The sequence below is a fragment of the Corvus kubaryi genome, unplaced genomic scaffold (genome assembly GCF_017639235.1).
Source record: "Corvus kubaryi isolate FWS band 111438036 unplaced genomic scaffold, C.kubaryi_AGA036_p1.0 37354, whole genome shotgun sequence".
Lineage (NCBI taxonomy): Eukaryota > Metazoa > Chordata > Aves > Passeriformes > Corvidae > Corvus > Corvus kubaryi.
Window position 1 is genome coordinate 14093270 of NW_024581116.1, and position 23072 is coordinate 14116341.

The 23072-nt window shown below is 40.8% G+C and overlaps 1 long non-coding RNA gene across 1 annotated transcript in view; it reads left to right on the plus strand.

Moving 5' to 3' along the window:
• LOC121666998 overlaps nt 1-23072 on the plus strand; it is a 180226-nt gene that overhangs the window by 27245 nt on the left and 129909 nt on the right. Inside the window, exon 5 of the long non-coding RNA XR_006016872.1 lies at nt 5021-5140. This is a non-coding gene — a long non-coding RNA (uncharacterized LOC121666998). The remainder of the gene's footprint in view (nt 1-5020; nt 5141-23072) is intronic.

Consider the following 23072-nt stretch of genomic DNA (forward strand, 5'->3'; position numbering starts at 1 on the left):
GTTGATCACCAAGTCTGTGGTTTATTTAATTGGGTTTTTTTTTGTGTGCTGAAGGCCCTAGCTGGTGGTAGGGCTGCCAGGCTCCATTGCCAGCAGCATACTGTGGCACTAGGGCTTATATCTGACTTCCTACAGCTGCAAATGCTGACAGCACTAATATTTCACAATGCCTGGGACACAACCACTGGGATGAAGGACAGTCTTCTAACTGAATTCATGCAGTGAGAGAGGCTAAGGAAGAGTGGCTTTCTGCAGCTGTTCCTTAGAGAACTACCCCCTGCTTTTAAGTTACAAAGCCCGCTGCCGTTGCTGAGTCTATTCTTGGTTTCTTATGCCCCAATGTGTTTCGTTCCTGACTATTTTTTTACTTTGTGTCTTCCATTTGGACGTGATTTGGCAGAATGATTCAGGTCTCTGTTACCTTCAGACTGAATTCCTGCAATGGAGGATGAGGATGGAGACAAGTTGGAGACTCAGCTTGTGCAAAGAGCCGTGTGTTAGTTAACACCATTCTTGATTCACTAGAGCTAAGCCTTCACGGTCAGGTCCTGCTCATGAAGGCTCCTGTTGAATTCCTTTTATCCTGTGGTTCATACAGCTGTACTGGCATGCAGTTACCTTCCTGCCTCTGACTTCAGTCGTGGTTTGCTGGTCGGCCTGCTCTCATTATGTTAATTGTAGACGCTGGGCCCCTCCATGTTGGGTATAGTTCTACTGAGGTTTGGTATTGAGAAATGCGGCACACCCATCACTGGAGCTAAAGCAAAGAGCACTTTTGTACACAAAGACAGAGGATTTTTAATCCTGTATAGATATAAATAATATTTTCAGTTATAAACAAACATGGAAAATTCTAATATATCGATAAGCTTCAGCTTTTAATACTATTTTGTTCCTTGGCATTTAAGTTTTGTCTCCAGTCACGATCAGGTATTTTCACTGCTGAGAGCCTCAGGGGCTGCTTTCTGCTGTGAGCTCTATCTCGGTGATTCACTTCTCTGGTCTCCTAAGTAGTTGGTTTGCTCAAGGTGGTGTAGCTGTTGTTATCCTTGAGAAAACACACAGGTCATGGCTGATATAGATAACAAAACAGACACTGTTTAAAAAAAACCTCAGTTCTGAGAGCCGATGTTGTTAATAATCCTTGATCTCCACTAGCTGCTTGTAAACTTGACAGTCTGCTTCAAGGGTAGACTGTTGGTATTTTCAGTTTTAACTAACAGGCAGCAGTGCTGTGGGATGCATTTTGGGATATCACTAGGATCAGAAGTATTAAACAGGGTTATAATCTAAACTGGGATCACATCTGAGATTTCCCAGTCAGCACTGGACTCCCTCAGATCAGGTAGCTGTTGAAGCTGTAGCTGGCAGTCACACAAAAAACTAAGAATTTGAAATTGAGGTCAAAGTTGGTGACATGACTCTGTCTGTAATGATGATATGTTAGGGATTTACAGACTTTTTGTACTTTTTTAAAGGTGGGCCTATATAGGAAGACTTTCTGAGTTTTCGTGATTCCTCATGGTAATTGTATTCAACTCAGTTCTACAAGGGTAAATTGGCATGGGAGAACCCAGACAGATGAGAAACATAAGCAGTACAAAGCAAGTACGCACCATGATACAAGACCATATGGGCAGATTAAGCCCTACCTAAATGTGGGGTCTGCACCCTTGCTGAACTCTGCCACAGCCCAAGCAGTGCACAGTGCTGGATCCTCAGTGCTGGGAAATAAAAAAGTCCTCTTGTGCACTTTAGTGAAACTGTATCTGTAGGACAGGCTGTATTTATTATGTGCATGTTGGAAAAATGAGGTAAAGAAAGGAAAAAGGGTATAAACATTAAAAAAATGTATACATTTATTTTCAATACAGCATGCTACATGTAGCACAGTCAGTGTACTGCATGACTCTGGGCTCAGTTCAGATCCTGAAATTTCAAAACAGGAGAGTTTCTTTTGAACTCTCTAAGAGAGAGAGAGAGTGAATTTTGTGTGCATTTGAAGTTGATTTCAGATATGATCCTTGCAATAAAAGCACTTGATGGACATCTGATTTGTGATGTGCCCAGGGCTATGTCATTCTGTGGCATAAGTTGATAATGGGCCCAGCCAGCACACACAATGCTTGTTGTTCCTAGATCAGAACACATATGCAAGGATGGGAATGAAGGTTTAATGTGGAGAAGTCAAACACAGTCTCAGGCTTTTCCCATAGGCATGAACAAATCTCTTGATGCCTCTCCCTTTCTAATTTTAGTGATAGAGCTGTTGCTTTTGCAGGAATTTATAATTGCTGTTGGTTTCTTCACTTAGAACTTTCATGGCTTGTTTAAACAGCATTGCAGTTCTGGAGTTCTTTTGCAACATCTTAGGAGGGCACTAAAGCAATATAAAACAGACTAGGCCTGACCCCAGGGAAGTTAAGGCATGGGTTCAAAGAGTCTTACTTGCTCATTGTTTCTGCAATCCAAGGACAGCAATCGTGTTTTGCACCTGGAGTACTAGTTTGTCTGAGGCGCAAATTACCCCCAAATTTTGCTTTCTGTCTTCATGCCTTTCTACAGCTCTTAAGGGATCTACAGGGTTTTTTCCCAACTCTTCTCTAAAAAGATGCCTTTGTTTTTCCTGTCACTGCCATAAATGCTTCCCTGTGGGTCCTGGGATAAAGACAAGGATTGTACTTCTGAAAGTGGAACATCTAAATACTTCCCTTACAGCACACGAGGTTAAAGATAACATGATGTTAATTGCCTGTTGCTGTAATATCCTTGCGGAAAAACTGTTGTATTTCTGAAATTTTCTGAAGCATATTGTAAAAAGTCAGTACAGATTTAATCTCCTGGTCTGCCCAGACTGTCAGTGTGCCCTTGAGCAGGTTATTTTTTCTTTGGGTGACTCAATTTCTTATAACTGAAATAAGAACATTTGCCTAATGTTTTTTTTTATGCTGGTGTAAGGAGTACATTAAAGACTGTAAAATCCTTGTAGTTTGCAATGGTCAAGCCACATAAGTCATTAAGGCAGATGTTAAAATATCTCAATACACAATCTGGCCAGAAGAGCCTGGGTTCTCCATGAGGTATTGCAGCCCTTGCTTTGCCTGCCTGTGCCAGAATGCTGTACTGCCTTGCGTGTCACTGTTAAACAGCATTTTCCTTCTTGAGAGGATTTGTTGAAGAGCACCATTTTACTCCATCCCAGACAATGCAGACTGACTGAAATCTCTGGGAATGCTTACTGCAGACAGTAAGCTTTGAGGTGATGCTAATACCTCGTAAAGGACCCTCTAGCTAGAGGATCCTGCTGGTGCCTGAGTGTTAACTGAAGATGGTCAGGGTTTCTGTAGTGTCCTAGATCAACACACTTCATTGTAGTTCCCTGCATACTGCATCTTGCATCAGATCTGTCCCGTTAAATCAATGGTATTATTTAAATAAATTATTTTTGTTAATTTATTATATGAAAAAGTTTAGAGCAAATTCCTTTGATGTGTGATATCCTAATCACACCCGTAGGGCATTAGCAAGCACAAGGCACATCTGAATGTCTCTAATTCCCTAGTGGTGTGATTATATCTCATAATATTCGCAACCCCCTGGAGCTTCTTTACTGGTATAAATAAATCAATTATTTAAGTCAGATACTTTGATCATTAGAAGCTGCCAGTGAGTGCTTGAATGCCTGAGCTGTGCAATTCACCAGGAACGATCTTGCTTCTCAAAATGCTGAGCAGCCAAGCTGAGCGCTACCAGCACTTCATTTCAATCTGCTTTATAAATTAGATTAGAAGTCAGTTTCCAATACTTCATCCTGGATAGCAAGGAAGGGAGAACTTTACAGGGGTGGAAATATGAGATATTGCTGCCAACAGATCCTTTTATCATTTAACACTGCTGTCATAGGTTGTGTGAACTACTGTTCATATTAACTAATAGCTATTGTACTGAAAACTGACACAGGGATTCCAGCTAATGCACCATGAACCTGGTTCACACACACTGCATCATATTAACTATTATTTGCACATATGGATGGAAAGGAGTTTTGAGTCACTTGGGATATATAGCAAATTAGCATTTTATATCATATTAATGAAGTGCTAATTGCTCCTTGCAACCTTTTTTTGTGCAAATTGAGTGGGTCCTATTTGCATTGTCATGTAACTGCTGTATTATCTTGCAGCACTTTCATTAGGATGAGGCAGCACAGAGTTCATCAAGGAAAAATATTAGTAATTGTGAGATAATTAGTTATGAAACCAGCATTGTTTAAAGTAGACCAGAGTTAGCTGCAGTTAACTTTGTTTTAGCTTGGGAATATTTTTATTAATAGGTTTTATAAAAGATCTTTCATTTTGCATACATTAAACGGACATCTTTACAAAAAGAGGTTCCTGCTTCAATATTTTATTTTTCAGTTCCTGTTTGTCAAGGTGTTTTGCATCATCTAATGAAACATGAAATATAGCAAAAAATATTAAATAAGGGAGTAGTTTATTGCTGGTCATTTGCCTCTAAAATTAATTACAAGTCTGGAGCTCTTTGAAATTGCAAAATAAGGAAATATCTCTAAAGATTTTGAATTTACACGTGTCTGTGAGTCTGATCAAACAACAGTCAAGTCTGTAAAACAATTTAAGAAATGTTGAAGATGTTACAGTTCTAATCATTTGCAGAATATTGTTGATGATCACAGACACAATTCTCCATAGGTGTAAAATAAAGCATGTGATATTTTCAGCCAGTACAGGTATTTTGGAGAAGAGAGACAGGTGGAAAAAATGAGGTAAAAAAAATTGAAAGGTAATTTCATGCTAACTTGGGGATGTTTCCATGATTGTGGAGGAAGCATGATTAATTTCTGAAGCCTCTGTGGGAAACGCACCCAGACAAAATGACATAAATCCCCATTAGAGGATTTAAATGCTTTTGCCAAGAAAAAAGTGAGTTGAACTTTTGGTACACAGCCCTTTGCCAGTCAATTTATCCAGATTTAGGGCCTGCACCTTTTCTTTTTCAGTGAAGTATCGGATCTGGACAGATTGCAAGTTACAGCTGAAGGTGGTGTGACAACTTTATTGCTGTTGCATGGGTGACATGTTGTCTTCGATTGGGAAATAGGCTGTGGACTTCCAGAAAGGTATGTACAAAGAAATGCTTTCAGATATTTGTAGTATTAAAACAAAGGTTGTTAATACTGATTGACTAATACTTTCATTCTCTCTCTTTTGGCTGTGTATGCTATGCCTGTCTGTAAATTTACACCTATGTGTTTATTGAAAAGGGAACCTCATCTTAAAAGACAACTGAATGAAGAGACTGTGCATAGTACAGTCTGTCAGAGTATATTCTCAAGAGTCTGCAGAGGAGGGCACTTAAGATTCACACCTCAGACATCCTGAGTACAGAAATAATTGCACAGGACCTTGTCCCAGGCAGGCATGAAGCAATGCAGCAAGGAAAGACCTTCTTGCTGATCTAGGCTTAAGACTTTTTCCAAACAAGCACAAGCAGCTCAGCAGATTTTTCAGACCTGAAGTCTAGATAGGGACATTTGCAAACTGCTTTGTTTTTCCCCTGTATGTCATCCTGGCTTACCTGATGAAAAAAATGTGGATCATCTGGATTTCAGTTGTATTCTGCCCACTCAAGGACCAAACTAGAAATACTTGATTATGGTACTCCTTGCATCCAATTTGTACTCAACCAAAGGAACTGTATAAATGAGCAGAACAAAACTGTCTTTATACCTTTGCAAAATGCTTTCTGCCTTGTCTACATCATCTTTAACTTGCTGAAGTCTCTATGGTGAAAAATATTTTCTCAATCTCTTTTTTTTTCCCTTAAAAATACTTTGTAGCTCTTGCTATGGCATTCTGGGAAACTTCAGTAGATGGTTTTGAGAACACAAATATTATTTTATTGGTAAGTCTGAGTGCATCAGCAAAGTCTTACCTGACACCACTGCACAAGCTTGCTGCATTGCGTGCGTCAGAGTTAAAGTTTTAATGGGCTGGTGAGTTATCACAACAAATGTGGACCCTGTGGGGAATTGTTTACTGTATGTAAGAAGATGAGGAGATCCTGGGTGTGGACAGGAGAAAAGGGTGATGTGGCAACCTCAAGAATTTTATGGGTTTATGTTAAACAAATAGCTGCAGTAACGTAGGAGGTTATCAGGAGCCACAGGAGATCCAAGAGCAAAGCTCTGGTAGAGAGATAGAGGAATCAGATGCACAAACATTCTTCCCTGCTGACAGGTAGGACTGCACTGGTATATTCCTCTGCTAATCCAAGTGAGTCTGGAAGAGGAGCTGAGCAGAAAAGGGAACTTTTGGTAAATGAGGAAGGCTGCTTCTTGCTTCACAGGCCACTTCCTATTACATGCTCATCTCTTTTTCCAGGCAGAGCTGACAGGAGTCCTTGCTGAGCTCCTGAAGCTGACACTGGGCTACGCAGCTGCTAAGCTCTAGTTAGAGTGTAAGCCTAACTTAAGCTCATGGCTACCAAAAGTCAGTAACGTTTGACACAGTGTTTGGTGACCTGTGGGAAATGAATTCAACTTCAGTACCATTCCCTACAGTTACTTTGCCTGGTTAGAAAAGCACTCCTGATTTTCTCAACTGACACAGATTTTTTTTTTGCTGTGCCCAAGGAAGCAAAGGGTTCTGATCATGAAGCAAAGCCAGCGTGTGTCAAGGATGGGAGACTTCAAGTCAGGCTTGGAGACACCTTGTTGCAATGGCTTGGAAGAGACTTAATTTCTGTTGCTGAGATCTGTATCTCTTATTTGTCTTAAAAAGGAAAAAAAAAAAGATCACTTCCTTCTACGGGCTGATGAGTAAGAAGCTTTTCAGACACCTAAAATGAGTAATGTGAAAAATTAATAGTTTGGAGTCCAAAGCAAAGTTTGTGTGACCTCAGAAAGGGAGGGAGAGAGAGTCTTCAAGGGAATGACAAGAATCTAAAAATATTGATTTCAATTTGCCATGGGAGGGAGCAGGAGAAACAAGCCATTGGAACAAGTTCCTGAAGCTTCCCACTAGCTGGAATGTTGAACAGCAGAGTGAAAACAAACATTTCTGTAAGGTTTACCTTCTCAGAAAAGATTAAGTCCAGTCCCTCTTGTCTTGTACTCTGTCACTGGTAGCTTCTGGTCCTGTTTGAAACACCAAAGAAGGCAGAACTTTCAGTGCTGGTGGCTTGTGGAAAAAACCCAAAAAAACTATGGAGGATGTTTTACTTCGGGCAGGGGTTTCAGGTTGCAGAAGGATCCAGCCTGTACACTTGTGCAGGGCTATCCTCAGCCTCTGGGACTGGGGGAAGATGAGGGTACAGTCATGCTCCATGTTCATCAGTGGTCTTCTAGGAGTGCCTGCATCAGGTAGCCCTCTGCCTTTCCTCAAAATCAGAGTCCTCAGCTCGGATTTCGTGAGGCATCCTGAGCCCACATGATTCAATTGTGTATTTGGTGTGATTTAAGACCAATCACTGTCTCAGGAATGCTGCTCCTGGGTCAGTAGCCCCATAAACCCTGCCTCAGGTGGCCCACCTTTCCCTTGAGAGGGAAGAGCACAGTGTGCACATGTGTCTCCAAATGGCTGGGAAAGAAGGAAGCTTTGATATTTGACATGACTTTTTCCTCTTTGATACATCAAGCAAAATCACAGTCTCTGTTGCTTTGCATCTTTGAGAATAATGCAATAACTAAAACAAGATGATAAATTGAAATTTGGAAATGGAAATGGCTTAAAATCTATGTATCTGAAGGTGACTGGGCTATTAACATGAGATGAACTTTCTTGTGACCTATATGCATGCAAAGATTGACACCTATACAGGATCAAAGGAGCTTATGAAAGGCTACAGTACATGAGAGGAAATTGAAAGTGTGTAGGTTGTCGATCTCAAGAGTGGCTTTTATTAGTTATTGTACATAATAAGTATTGTGTCAGAAATGAAAGGGATTAACTCTCACCCAAGGTACTGCACCTGAGCAAATATTGTCTTGCCTGGGTGAAATTTGTGCCAACACAAAGACGACTTGGTATGAGGCTATGTACTTCTTAAGTCTCATTTAAGTCTTCAAAATGAGGATTACTCAGGATTTTAGTGGTACGAAATTATAAGGACAAATTTCAGCCCTTATATTGCTACAGTGTATATCCCTGGGGCTTCTGGAGCAATGTAGAGTCTCACCAGGAGACATCAAAGCTGTTGGAAAGTGCTTTCTGTGCAGACTGACCATTTTCCAGATTTGGGGGGTTTTCAGTCACTGAACTGAAGCTCTGAAAGGCTGTTAGAGATAAACTAAATGGATAAGTGAGTTTTAATGGCTGAATGTTTTATTCTTTGCTGTGTTTTCCAATGGCTCAAGTGCTTTTGTCTATGTGAGCCAGCAGAAGAGTATTTTGCTGCGGTCAGTAGTTTTTTTTGTGAAACACTGTAAATTTTGGAACAGCAGCTGACAGTTTGTTGTTGGAAGTATGAATAGAAAACTCAAAGTTTCAAAATTAAAGTAACAAGTATTTTCAGGCCAGAAGAAGAAAATTCTATGTCTTGAGAACTAAGGAAATATTTTTCATGCTGAATCCTTCTGTCTAGATCTGCTTCCAGCACACGATATTCACCTTTCAATTGCATTCTTGCACCTGTGCCCAGTTTGGACACCTCTTGCTAAATATTTTCTGGTTTATGGAAGAATGGTGAAATGGTTTCACAAGAACGCAGACCATTTATGTGACATCCATTCCCGTATTTAATTGCCTGTCTTTAGTAATAAGGCATGCCCATGTAAGGCATGACTGTAACCACCAGAGGGGAAAGGAGTAGGATATAGTCTTGTACACACAGTATTTTCAGGAAAATACTTCCTAGGATTTTTTGGTGATTCCCATATTTGTTATGTCTGCCCTTTGTCCTGCTGCAACATAGACTGAGAGGAAAAGAAATGGGGAACCTCACAGTGTCTCTGTGTAAAGCTGCCTCTCCTGTGTATTGACCTGTTTCCAGGGATATATTGCAGTGATGCCTCTGTTTTTTCCATATATATTCTGAGACACAGAGACCACTGATGGGGTGTGAGAGACTCTGGGACACTTTCATATGAAGCTGTTCCTTCTGAGAGGATGTTGCTGCATTTACAATGCAATATTTTTGAGGGGTTTGTGTCACCTGCCGCTGTCATTACAGCGTACACATCATGAGAATGCTTCCCTTCCCTACCAAGCTGGTCCCTAAGCCCTTGCTGTATGTCTGGCTTACTAGAGTTGCTGGTTAGCCTGAAGGATCATTTTGCACAGTTTTGGGGTTTTCTCCCCCTTTTTTTTTTTTCTTACATCCTTTGCAACTCAAATATATTCTGATCTGATAGTATTAGATCCATTTATTCTGTTTCTCTATTAATTTGATCTTACACATATAATTGTAAGCACTGCATTTTTATCTTGCATTGGTGTAGTAGTTGTGTTCTGAAGGCCATGAATGATCTGAGGAATCCAGGCCAATGCTGGTTTAGCTAAAATGATCACACATGAATAGATCTGCTCTGCATATGCTTCTCTGGCATTTGTGGAGGCCGTAGGGTGGTGGCTCTTCTGTCCTCCATCTAATACTTGCCCAGTGTAAGATCACTGGAAGCATGTCATTGCCCTTACAGGATCCCTGTGAGGTTGACAATACTGCTGTCACCATGATGCCTTAAGAGGCCTCCTAGAAACAGAGACTGGACAGGAGTAAAGGAATAAAAGTAGGTATTTATTTGAAGGGCCTTCTAAGGTACCCCCTGGGGAGCCAGAGGCTTTTGCCAAGATGGACCCCAAGATGGACAACAGGTCACGAGTTCTTCACACTTTTATAGGTTTGGTTCATTTGCATATCAGGGTTAATTCTCCAATTAAAGCTTCACTTTAATGATGTAGTTTCCCCTCTGCTTGCCCCCCTTAGAGGCTCTTTGGATTATACTTTTTGGGCCTAGGACGGTCTGGGTGTCCTTGAAGAGCAGGCCCAGAGAGGCTTTGTTATGTCTACCTAGCATGAGAGAGCAGAAATTAACAGGCTACACGAAACTTCAGAGTTACACACTAAGCAGTACAGAATTTAAAAAATATAAAAGTTAAAACCTAAGGCATCAACCATTTTGCAGATGAGGAAATTTTTGGCAGAAGAGAATCACACGGCATAACCAGCATTCCTCTAACATACATCAGATAGTGACCTATAGAGGCACAAATTCGGTGTTGTAGTACCTTTTCCCTCCTTCGCAAGCTTGGCAGAAGACTTTGTATTCTTCCTGACTTCTGTCCTAGTCAGAATTGTTCTGTCACCTGCTCCAAATTAATTTCTGTAACTTTCCATGATTTCCCAAATAAAAATGTTGTAAACCTCATGTTTACAATGTACATGGAGGTGAGGAGAAATCTCAGAGGAGTCATATCATGGATGTTCAAGCTTGCATCTGCCTTGTTGTGACCGAGCTGTGAGTAAGCACAGAGCAAGCAAGAACCTTTCTGTGCTAGGTGAATTTCTAGGGAGTCTTTCCTTTACATGGTCAACCAAAAGTTTTGGAAAGCAGGATGATTTTTGCCTTGGTATGTTTTTGATACATCAAGGCAAAAGTAAGGAAATATCAATTTCTTTATTATTAGGGGGAAAAGTGCATTTAGATTTTTGGTTTGACCAACTTGATCCCACATTGAAGAGAGAGAAGGGGAGACAGAGAAGTCAGAAGTTTTTCTGTCTTACTAATTTCTAGAAAAACATCACTAGTGAGCTTATTAGTATGGCGTTTTCAGTGGAAATACAGTATTTCTGCTGGACAAAATGCAAGAATGTTTTATCTCATGGAATTTCCCACTCAGGAATGGAACAATTCTTCATATTGCCATGGCTGCCTCAGGTCCTAATACGGATTTAGCAAGCAGCTCAAAAATACCCATCAGAACCTAAGGATGCAGTTGCTATGGTGGTTTTTCAAAACCTTAAAGGGGTATACCAAAAAAGTCAGGAAAAAACATTTGCTGTAAAAATTGTTGGTTGCAAAATAGGAGGGATCCTGCATTTTGCCAGATTTACTAGCCATTTGTTTTGATTTCTCCCACAGCAGGTTCTGCCTTGAATAGACGACAAAATTTGATTCTGTTGTGTTTTATGTGCACTGAGCCCAAGCAAAAGCCTTCTGTGATAATGTCAGTGCCATTTTGCTCTTAGAGATTGTAGCTTTCAGCTTGATGCTTTCTTGTAATGACACTACTCTTGGTTCATCCTTGTTTTGATGTTCTTTTGATGTAAAATGTGTTTTCTGGATGAATGGGTTTGCTCCTTGTTTATAATTCAAATTGCTGAAGCCTGTTTTCACTGGATTTTTAATTATATAGCTTTTAAATCCAGAGTTTGTTTTCTTTGAGAAGAATCCTCATAAGGCTTTTAAATACCAGGGTACCACTTTTTGTTTAGGAAGTCTCTGAGTCACAAAGTGCTGCAGGAGACTGTACTGAGGAGGTATCACTGTGTGCTTACCCTGATATCACACTGTTTCCTAAGTTCGTGTAATTGCTTAGTGATGGAGGCATGATGGATGTGTGGTCTCGCCTGGTACAGTTCTTTTATATCCCCATACACAAACTGTGTTTATGTCTTCATTCCTCATGTCTTTTTAGAATCTCACTTTCTGCATTTCTTGTTATATTATTGGAAGTCAGAAAAGGGTAAACATTTAGGGTAATATCCTAGCAGAAGTCCCAGACTGTGGCTGTGTCAGTACACTAGCAGGGCCAGGAGCAGTAGTGTTGGTGACCTGTGGAGTTTGGGTGTTAGCACACTCCGGGGCATAGTTCTGCCTGTGCCAGCCAGTGCTCTCTGCAGTTGGGCCTCGAGATGGGTCAGGGCAGCAGCGTGAGCCAGGGACTATTCCAAGCAGGCAGATATGGATGAGAACTCCTCTTTGGGGAGTGAGCAGAAGGATAGAGTTTAGCCATATGGACACAGGCTGTGCCATAAAACTTGTGCTCAGGGGCAGGGAATTGGCCCTGAACTGCTGTATTTTGTATTCCAAGGCAGGCCTGTTGATTTCTGTGCTGCAGTGCCAGGCTCTAAGACAGAATGCATTTACAGCTCTCTGTATACAGGACGTAATTTTAATGCTTGGCTCCTGCTGCAGATAACGTCACAGTGAACTTCAAGAGGATTGTTTTTGTCCCCAGAACCTTAAGCTGGAATAATGACTCTAATTTATTTATGCACATTTTGACAGCTTGTTATGTTTTATTCCATAAAGCTAAATGTGGTCTCAGCACCTTGGGGTTATTGCTACCAAGTAATGATGCCAGGGAGAGATAGGAATTTTTGTCTCTGAGCAGGGAAGATCTTTTCCATTCTGTAAGGATTTAAAACTACTATCCTTGTGTCTGCCTATGTGTTTGAGAATGTACAGTGAAACTGAAGGGTGATGTGTCCTAGCTGCATAACTGAGTGGGAACACATCGACTCTACATCAACACTGAATTCTTGAATAACCCAGAAACCAGTGACCTTAGCGTGGGAGCTGTCACATTCATACAAGAGATGGGGAGCTCTGTCCTAGAGTAGAGACCTGTAAATGCTTGCTCTGTAATGTGATTCAGTTTGTTTCGGATCTGCTGAATGATACAGATCGGGTAGCCCCTTAAGAGAGACTCAATATCTCTCTATGGAGGTCTGAAAGATAGACACCTTCTGGTCTGAAAGGGTTGTATCATTACTGGGTGTGTTTTATGTACCCATAGTATTTCCAGGGTCTAATATAATGCTTTAAGTTTGATAATATATTGACAGCTTATGAAGGTGTTCATAGGAGCATTGAATAGTTTTTTAAATGAGTAGAATATGATATTAGTGGGTAGAGGGCAGTTTTGATGAGGAATTTAAATGAAAACAAAAGAAAACAACTGTAAAACCAGAACACTGGTCACTGGATTCTGTATGATTTTGAGTTTCTTTTCCTGTTATCTACAGCAATATCTATTAAAGAAAACTGTGAGGAAGCATCCCCAAGCACCACATTGTCTACAACTGAGTGTTAGAAGAGTCCCTGGCAGGCTTTAGACCTGGAACAACTAGATTTCTCTCAAATAATTTACAGGCACCATTCAGGGATGAGCTCCAACCCAGCACCTATTCTGAATAGGTACCTGACCATCTTGTTTTGGAGGTTAAGAAGGTTAAATAGTATGAATGGGAAATGTTTGCAGACAGTAGCTGTAATCCCAAAGAAACGTCCCAGACTCGTTTAGTTGTCTAGTGCAGCTACAGCTAATGCAAACTTACTTCTCTAGCATATACATTGGGAAGCCCTGTTGAAATGGGGAAAGGGAGAAAGAGTATGCTCAACCTAATACAAGATATATGGGGATGACAGAAATCACATTAACACAGACTCTTAATTCCTTCCTGAATATCTTCTATTGGCTTGTAACAGTAGTAGCACAAGAAAAATAACATTAATGACGGGCCAGTGTGGATCCCTGGAGTCTCAGTAGGGGCTGCTGAGAGACAGAGCTGTAAATATGTCATGAAGGACTGAAAAGGAAAAGGTACCACTCTAGGGGGGAACTCAAAGTGTAGGTGTTGGCTCATGTTCACGAACCTGGGTGATGGAGCAGACTGATCATTGCCTTTGGGCTTTAGTCTGTGTTTTAATGCATTATTTTTTTTATACTTTCTCTTAATCGACTACTCCAACAGCATAGTTTCCAGGGCCAAGTTTATTTATAGTCCACATGGAGAACATGAGTAGTTACTCCTTCAGAAACAATAGGAAGACGTTGCTCTGCTGCTGATACAGATGCACTGATGAGAATGATCCTGTCACCATTCAGCTACTAACTCCTTTATCAAAACTTTAACTAGGTTTATAATCCAAGAGAAAGAGCTGTGGCCACACTGGGATTCATCAAATTCTAGTGGTAGAAGTTTGATTTTTCTCACTCCTGCCCTGAGGGAACGATCAAAGTCTGTCTGACAACTGACCGTCTTTGCAGTCCAAGGAAGGAGATCTGCTTGAACGTGGAGAGTGAGCTGAATTCCCACCTTTTTTGGGTTGGCATTTCATATCAGGGTTTGGATCTCATATTGTGTGTGTCTCACAGGGATGGTGAGTTTATCAGGATGGCACTTGTGTGTAGGTCTGTGGTCATTATGACAGTTTCCTGGTCTCTAAAGTAATTTCCTGGAAAAATAATATCAAAATTATGAGTGTTAGTCAGCGATTTTTAAAATCAAATGCAGCTGAAAAGATAGATATACAAGAACTTGGGCCAAATCTTGGTTATAACCTTATATCTGAACTATGTACAGTATGGCATGCTCCACTATCCTTTTTGTGAGAAGGTAGAAACTGGTTCCATTTCCTGAGACGGTTGCCATTCCTGTTAGCAGAGGCAGAACTTGAAGATCATTGAAGAAATGGCTCATTGGGAGTCTGATGTAAGTTCTACCATCAGTGAAGTGTGCTGTTGTCATCCACAGGCATTTTTCACTCTAGTATTTTGACCTTGGCTTCTAGTCCTAGCCTAAAATGTCTGGTTTCTTTTCAGAAATGGCTGATCCTGACACATAGTGAATAATGCACAGCCTATATCTTTTTAGGGCCTTGCCCTGGACTCTGGTTCATCTTGCAAAATGCACATAGTTAATCTCTGTTGTGTCCTCTTTTCAGAAAAAAGACCCTGGCAACAAGGAGTAGCTTATGGAATTCCTGACAGCAGGTGTTTCTTTTAATTTGGCTGCTATAGGTGTTTTTGATATACTAGCATGATTTTTTTGTCTGTTAATTCATGTGAAAATGAATTACGGAGCTGAGGCTTGGACTGCCATACTTTAAATTACAGTCAAATGGGACCTTTGGATGTTTGGAAAGGCCAGCCACTGAATGCTTTCCCATTTTCATATACTATGGAAGGGAGTTCTCATCTTCGTTCCTGCTCCAGAGAAATTGACCCTGCAGGACAAGGGGGTGATTAGTTTTCTGTCAGATAAGTAAATATATTGTGGCAAACTTGAAAGCTCATGTTCTTTTCTAACTTTTCCATTAATTTTGTGGCTAGACAGCTAAAAATAAACTGCTTTCTAGATACCCTAGTCTCCAGCCCATCAAATTGTGTACTTGCGTATATTGAGCTACAGCCCACAATAACTTTTAGCATTTTGCAGTATATGGACAAATGGAAGTAGGAGATTGTGACTTTCTGTGACTTTTATAAGGAGTTGGCACAAGGTTATATAGTTTAATTCAGGCTATATTTTGCTAGCTTTGGCACATATGGAATAGCATTTTTCTCTGCCGTAATCTTACCTATATAATGCTGTCAGAATCTGTCCTACCAGCTGGAGTGAGCTATTTCACACTGTATCTGATATTGTTTCCTTTTTATCTATTGAGGCAGAGTGCTTTGCTGTATATCCTGATATCCCATGGCTCCCCTTTTGGAGATCTGTTCACACATCTTGATTCCATCTGTACTCTTGAAGAGGCCCGCTAGGTAGAAGATGTATCTGTCAAACACATGTCCACTCTGGACAGCAGCCCTTTACGGGTCACGCCTTGAAACATCGCTAATTTGATGTCAAAGGGAGCTATTACAAAATGCCTTTTGTGTTGTAAGGCCTCTGGAGAAGGACCTCAGTTGGACACAGCGAAATGCTGCAACTGCTATAGTCATGGAGCTCCTTGTTGGAACAGATATAAGAATCAGTCATGTCTTTGTCTTGGAGACCTGTACCTCTTCAGGAGAAGTCCCCTGATGTGAGAGGGGGATGGCTGAATGTGTGTTAAAAGGTCCAGGGGACAGAATATTAGTGATCCACAGCATCCATCAGATGCTGTCCAAAGCTGTTGAACAACCTCAGGAAATGAGTGGTAATCTGACTCTTGTTTGACTACCCTGAGTCCTGAGAATGGTGCAGTGGGTGCAGAGGGGTGATGTACACATCTGTGCACTCCCCAGCAGTGCTTTGAAGATCTGTGTTGCAGCCTGTGGCTTTTTATGATGCAGTCATGTGCATTTTTAAGACTTAGAATTAGACACCTTTGTGCTTGAAGTTAAGCATGACTGTGACACATTCAGCTGTCACTCTTACAGACTTGGTGTGAGAGCCATATGGAAGGGAAGAAGTATCCTAGACCCAAGATGCAAGTTTATGGATTGCATGATAGGAGGCCAAACACCGAAACAGCATCTAACAAATGTGAGTACTTGGTCAAAATTTCCAATTCTATTTGGTCAAACTTCCAACATAAATAAAACCATTGTCTTGAAGTAGTGGCTTTTCCTTCTGGTAAGCTGTGAATCTTCCCCCACATCTAATTCACTATTTTCAGTTAGGTACAGTTGCTCATAGGCTGCTCAATCTCTGAGCACATTAGAGCCATAGTATTAGCCTGTCTGGCATTTGTAAACAGGCAACACTTGGGACTTCATAATACTCTAACTCAGTACAGTACTGTGCCAAAATAAAGGTCATTTCAATTTCATATTATGTCACACAGTTTTGAAGTGACATGTGTTTAATGATTTTTCTCCAGTAAGTGAACGATAGCAAGTATTAAACTAATACACTTTGATGATATGCCCACAAAAAAGGCAAAAGCTTTTCAAAAACATTAAACTAATATTTCACCAGAAAAAAACCCCACAGCACATAACAAGGATTCCAGCTCCTGCCCAAAGCTTCTGCAATGAAGAAAATCAGACTTCTTGGCCTTTTCCAGATGACAGTTTCCAGAAGTCTCACTGTAATTTATTTTGTGTGTCCATCACTACAGAGTGAGGCTGATGCCTAGGTTTTAACTTTTATATTTTTCTGATTCTGTACTGCTTAGAGTGTAACTCTGAGGTTTCTTGTAGCTTGCTAATTTCTGCTCACTTGTGCTAGGTAGACATAACAAAGCCTCTCTGGGCCGGCACTCCAAGGTCACCCAGACCTTCCTAGGCCCAAAAAGTATAATCCAAAGAGCCTCTAAGGGGGGCAAGCGGAGGGGAAATTACATCATTGAACTGAAGCTTTAATTGGAGAATTAACCCTGATATGCAAATGAACCAAACCTATAAAAGTGTGAAGAACTCGTGACCTGTTGTCCATCTTGGGGTCCATCTTTGGCAATAGCCTGTGGCTCCCCAGGGGGTACCTTAGAAGGCCCTTCAAATAAATGCCTATTTTATTCCTTTACTCCTGTCCAGTCTCTGTGTCTAGAAGGCCTGATAAGGCATCAAGGCTGATCTTCTGATAGAGACACAAGAGCATGAAGGGTGCAAGTGGAGCTTGTCACAGAATCTGTATCACAGACCTCATAACAGGACCACTAAAGGAGTGAAAAACTGGTCCTTATGTGTATGAAGCCTATAATTGTGCATAGATATGTTTAAAGTCTTCTCATTTAGCAAAGCCTTCCTGTCTTCCAACTCTGCCTAGTACTCCAGGTAGTTTTTCTCTGCCATCTTTCTAGCAGGCCATGGGCTCAAACAGGCACAAATTGGAGCACAGAAGGTGCTATCAGAACATCAGGAAACACTTTTACATGGTGAGTGTGTGGTCACTCACAGGTTGTCCAGGAAGGCTATGAGGCCTCCATCCTTGGAGGTATTCAAAAGCCATCTTGACATGGTCCTGGCAACTTGCTTCATGTAGCCCTTCTAAAGCAAGGTGGCTGGGTCAGATGACCTCCCAGAGGTCCCTTCTAATGCCAACCATTCTATGACTGATTCTGTGGCTGCTTGATCAGGGCTGCTGACATCTTGTTATTCAAAGACATATAGGCATTGAACAAAATCTGTTACCTGGTCTTGGTTTTGAGAATGTTGCTTTTGGTGTTAGCAGCTGGTTGTGTGCCCCATTTAAGAAACTATCAGTTCCTTCAGCACAGAATAGGCCAGAGAGCTATTTTGATTCTTGGTGGTGTAGCTTTTGAGTGTGCAGGAGGAATGGTGGTATTGAGGCTGCCTCTTCTAGGAGGAAGTGTGAAGATTCCAGGAGGTAGGATGGACACTAGTAAATGGCTGGTAGTGTGAACACTGGGGATGTACACCTCACAGCAGTTTGCAACAAAGCCTGTGTCAGCTGGTCCTTGCAAAATTTGTTCTTAATATTCTACTTTATGTTTAGTTGACAGAGGATGAACTGTCTCTTGAGCTGGTCACACACCAAGTTGTGTCTTCTGTTTGGTCACTAATCCCATTGAAATAAAACTGATGGTAAACTGTAGCTCAAGAAGTCAATACTGAATGCATTACCTGTCCCCTTGCACCTCCTGTCTGACCTCACTGAGCAATAGGAAGAGATCAGGCAAAATTTGGTATTAGGCTGCAATCCTAGAATGAGGCAGCTAAAATAATCCCAATTAATTTCCTTTGGAGACACATTTTTCAGAATGACACTTTAGGTACTCAAACTTCAAAAAGTCTGAGATGTTGCATACAGATGATAAACCTTCTTATGTTATGCAACTGATCAATTGCTTTTTTGGGTCAGTGGCTATATGACATTATTTAACAGAGGACAGCTAAGTCCATATAAATAATATTTTAAAAAGCAGAAAGAGATTGTGCACTTGCTGTCTTAAGTACACTGGGCCAATGATGAAATTTAATAGTACAACCATTCCTTACCACTCAATTGTTCTTACAGCTTGTCCTAAAATGTTTTACTATCAATAATCATGACAAATATGATATTCCTATTTTTCCAGTGCATGGACATGAGCACTTGCATGAGCTTCGATGATGATAATATTTGGCTTAAAAATTATTTTAACAAATTTTGTATTGTTTCTAGTCATATCAAATTCAATGCCAGAAGATAAACAAAATGGTTTCAGGAATACTTTTGATGCTGTGCTTAGTGCATTCATAGTAATAAGAAACCAAAGCTGTTATCTTTTGAATGCATGTGCCATGGAACTGAGAAATATCTTAGACAACAAATTACTATGTCTTTGTTACTTTTTGACTGATACAATCCACACAAAGTTGGTAGAAGTGCTCTTTTGAGCAGAGATAGCAGGATAGCACGGCACTTCTCTTCCTTTGCCATGAATTCTGTAGGTGCACACGCATGGTATCGCTGGTTTTAAATGTCTCTGTCGTCTGTCAGGGTAAGTTAAGCTTCCGGTCCCCTTTTCCATTCCAGGTGCCTCTGTGCTGGGTACTGTGGCTGCCCAGCCCCTGGCGCTGGCACTGGGACACAATGCACTCAGATGAGGGGCTGAGACAGGAGGAACTGTGCAAGGGCTGGTGCCAGGGATGTCAGAGCCAGTAACCAGCCTGGTGCTATGGGCTCGGGGAGTGCCCCCCTGGGACTACAGCTGTGCTTCGGGACTGAAGGCAGGTTGGATTGCAGATGTATAGTAATGCTTAAAGGCTGGCTGTGCTGTCAGACCATCATGTCTCGTGTTTCACAAGATAATTGTATGCAGTCTTCGGGCCTTTCATGTATTGTGTTTTATCCCAAGACCCATCTCCTTTTGAAAAGACATTAAAAAGGTTCTAATATGTATGTGGATAGGATTTTGTTCCTAGTAGGAGAAAAAGTTTTCAGACCTTGCATGCAAATTTTTGGAAAGAGAGAGCACACTGTTACATAAACTTGGAGCATGAGAAATGTGAACATGTTCTGTAAATGATGCATTTGCTTGAATGAGTGATTGCAATCAAACAATGCATCTTAATTGTTTTCTTTTCTTTAGAGTAATCTTGCAGCCCTAGAAGAAGTAATAAGAACACCATGAAAACAGTCTCCAAACTTTTTTGTTGAAGTTTAAGACTTTCATGAGAATATGTACAGGCAGTTACTGTCATAAAATCAAAGCTATTTCTTCCATAATAACCATAGCTTTGTGAAAAATGGAGAGATCCTATATCTATATCAATAGTTTAAAAGACCAAGGGTGGGGAATTCTCTTAATTACTTGCCTGTAAAAATATGAGTCACTGGTCAAAAAAAAGGTGTAAATTCTTTCTGTTTTTACTTTTGCTGTTACATAGAACTACTACTGAGTTTGCACTTTATATTAAAAATTAACTTTTTGGAGGGGACTCCCCAAAATTTCTAGCATGCATTAAATCTGTTTTCCTCTGTGCGCATCCTCTCCTCATTAGTGGTTCTTTTAAATTCCAATATGCTATATGCTGCCCCTGGCAGAAATGTGTATCTCCCAGTGGAACTTCCCATGCTGGTAGGTTTTGAAAAAAGGCAGTGCACAATCCTTCTGGCTTGATTTACATGGGATAAATTGTGGCATTGGGATACATATCTAAGAAAATATTTCAGGTGGTATTGGAGTGTTGGAAGTGGTTTTGTTATACAGATTTGGTTTCAGTACATTTTAAGAGGAAGATGCTCTTTTCAGTATTCAAGGAGGGATGACAGATTGGAAGTTATGTTTGGGATGGGCTCTAGTTGCTACTGAAAATAACTGCGGAGTCTCCAGGGAGTCTTCTCTGCCATATCTATGTTAAAAGGAAAACATGTCAATTGTACTGAAGAACTTGGGTAAGTTTCACAAAAGCACTTCAGTGTGACTTAGTTTTTTATCAATTTTAAAGAGTGATGTACCTTTTTCAGACAGAATAGGGGTTATGAAAAGTAAATAAACCATTCCTGTATCCAGGATGAAGGAAAAAAAAGTGGATTAGGAGGAGCATGGAAAAATATACTATAAATATAAGTTTTATTGCATATAATGTCTGTAGTGCTGGCTTTCCACTGTCCTGCTCTGTGGGGCTGTGAAGTGCCTGTAAAAATCTGCTCAGAGTGACTACGTTTCACAGTCTTTGCAGAGATTTAAATACTGGTTATGTGCAACAGCAAAGACTCAGATCCAGGTATGGGTTATACAAGTACTCAGTAGACTCTGTCTCAGATGCAGGAGGTTTCCCTGCTCAGGGCAAATGATCCTCAACCCACTCAGCAGCTGCTCCACTTAATTGTTCCATACTTTTCTTGGCCAAAATATTTTTCCTTGCATTGGAAAGAGCACCTTTAATATTAACCAATGGAAATGATTTTTAAGATGCTTTACTTGCCCTTGACAGAAAAACTCTCTATTGGAAGATGTGTCACAGAATGCGAGCTGTGGTTCAGACTTGGTCATGCTGCTCGTAACTTTTCCCTGCATGACTACATTGTGTGGGGTGTGCCCAGCCCCTGCCCTGGAGGGATCTCTGCTGAGATAAGAGATTTTGCAATCGCCCAGCAGGACTCCCTGGAAAGGCAACCACTTTGGTCACGGAGAGAAAAGACAGACCCACAATCCTTTAGGAGACCCTATGCAGATCCTTTGTAACCCATTGGCCTTTACCCATCCCAGATCCTTTGTAACCCATTGGCCCTTACCTATAAAAGCAAGCCCTCTGGCCCCTGTAGGACTCAGAGAGAGTTCTTGTGGTGTTTGTGGAAGCAGTGTTTGTAGGGCCTAAGTATGGTTTTATACTTTTCCCTGGGAACCACTTTGGGCCAGATGGTAGCTGGACACAGGCGTAGCCACACTGTAGCTTGGATTGATCATGACAAGTAAACTGAAGCTGTTAGTTCATTTAATTGTCAGTTCTGTGCCTGTGCAGTAAGTCAGTCAATGATTCTTCTGAAATGACTGCTGCTACATCGCATAGCTGCTCATGTGGCCATGGGATGTGTATTGATGGGGCTAATGGAGTCACTGAGCCAAGTTCACATCTAGCAATGTCACAGCTCCCCAGATATTGGCCGTGGCGGTGATTTGCTCTGCAGAGCATCCTGAAAGCCCAGGCAGTATCAAAATCCAGTATACTGGTTTGAGTGACAATAGCCACAAGGCTGAAGAGGCTACATGAAACTTGAAAGAAGACAGTAAACAGCAAAACCAGTGTTGATGGTGTTGATGGTGGTACAGGATGCACAGGCTAGTTTTACAGTCATTTAGATGCAGCATCACTTGGGATACCTTAAAGTCAGAATTTATGAATTATTTTTAAAGTATTAAGCTTAACAAGAATATTTTAATTAAAAAGAACTTTATGATGGACTGTCCTGGCCATTCTGAACCTAGCGAAATAGATGATGAATTTTTTTATGAAACAGATGAGAAGGGAGTCTTGATGAATGTTAGAAAGACCAGCAGCAATCGTAGAAGTTAGTCCAAGGAAAATTTGTCCTGAGTGCAGCAATGGACCTATTACTCATCTGAAAACATCTTGTAGAAAACAGCTGTTAGGTCACTAGTTCACCTCACCCAGAAGATAGGATTTCTCTTAACTGTATTCTGTCTTGAGATGTTTTCATGTTATTTTGAAAGCTAATATTAATTTAACCCTATTTTCCCTCACCTCAGATACTGCTGCTAATAATTTCTGCCTCTTGGATGTTTTGCAGCATTTACAGACTCACCACTTCTGATCACTGACTACCTTGGCCATATGTGAAGTATTGGTATAGAGATGAAAACCTGTGTATTCCACTAGTGACCCTTCTCTTCCTCCTTTGCATCTAAAGAAAATTATGTTTTTTTAATAGCTTCTTTTTCTTCCAAGATTGCTCTCTCTTTGCCAATCTCCTTAAGAATGTCTTTGAGACTTATCCTGGGACCATAACGATTATCTTCACCAAAGAACAAGAAAGTGGAACAACCTGTAGCATCAGAGAATTATTCCTCACATGTACAGTTGGATAAGATGGGATTCATGCAACATCTCAGAATAACTAATTTCTTTTGGAGCAGAGGTATTTAGTAGTTATTTACATTGATAACGATTCTGTCATTCTAAGAATTCTTCTAGAAAACAGGGTTCTGTGTATAAACTGAAAACTTCATATTTCTGGGGGGAGGTCAGTGATGATACTTAGTGCTGTACAAATGATCTGGGATAATGATAAGTAATTTGCAACCACCTGGCACTGTGTGAACCAGCCAGAGAAACATGCCTGGGGTGTACTAGGGAGAAATTATACAGCTGCATACTTTTTATGCTGAGATCAACTGCAGGGTCTTTTGGTCAAGAATTAGTTCTTTCTCAGAATGAAAAAGATATAAAAAGGTGTGTTCCACTGGGCAGCACTGGAGCAGCACT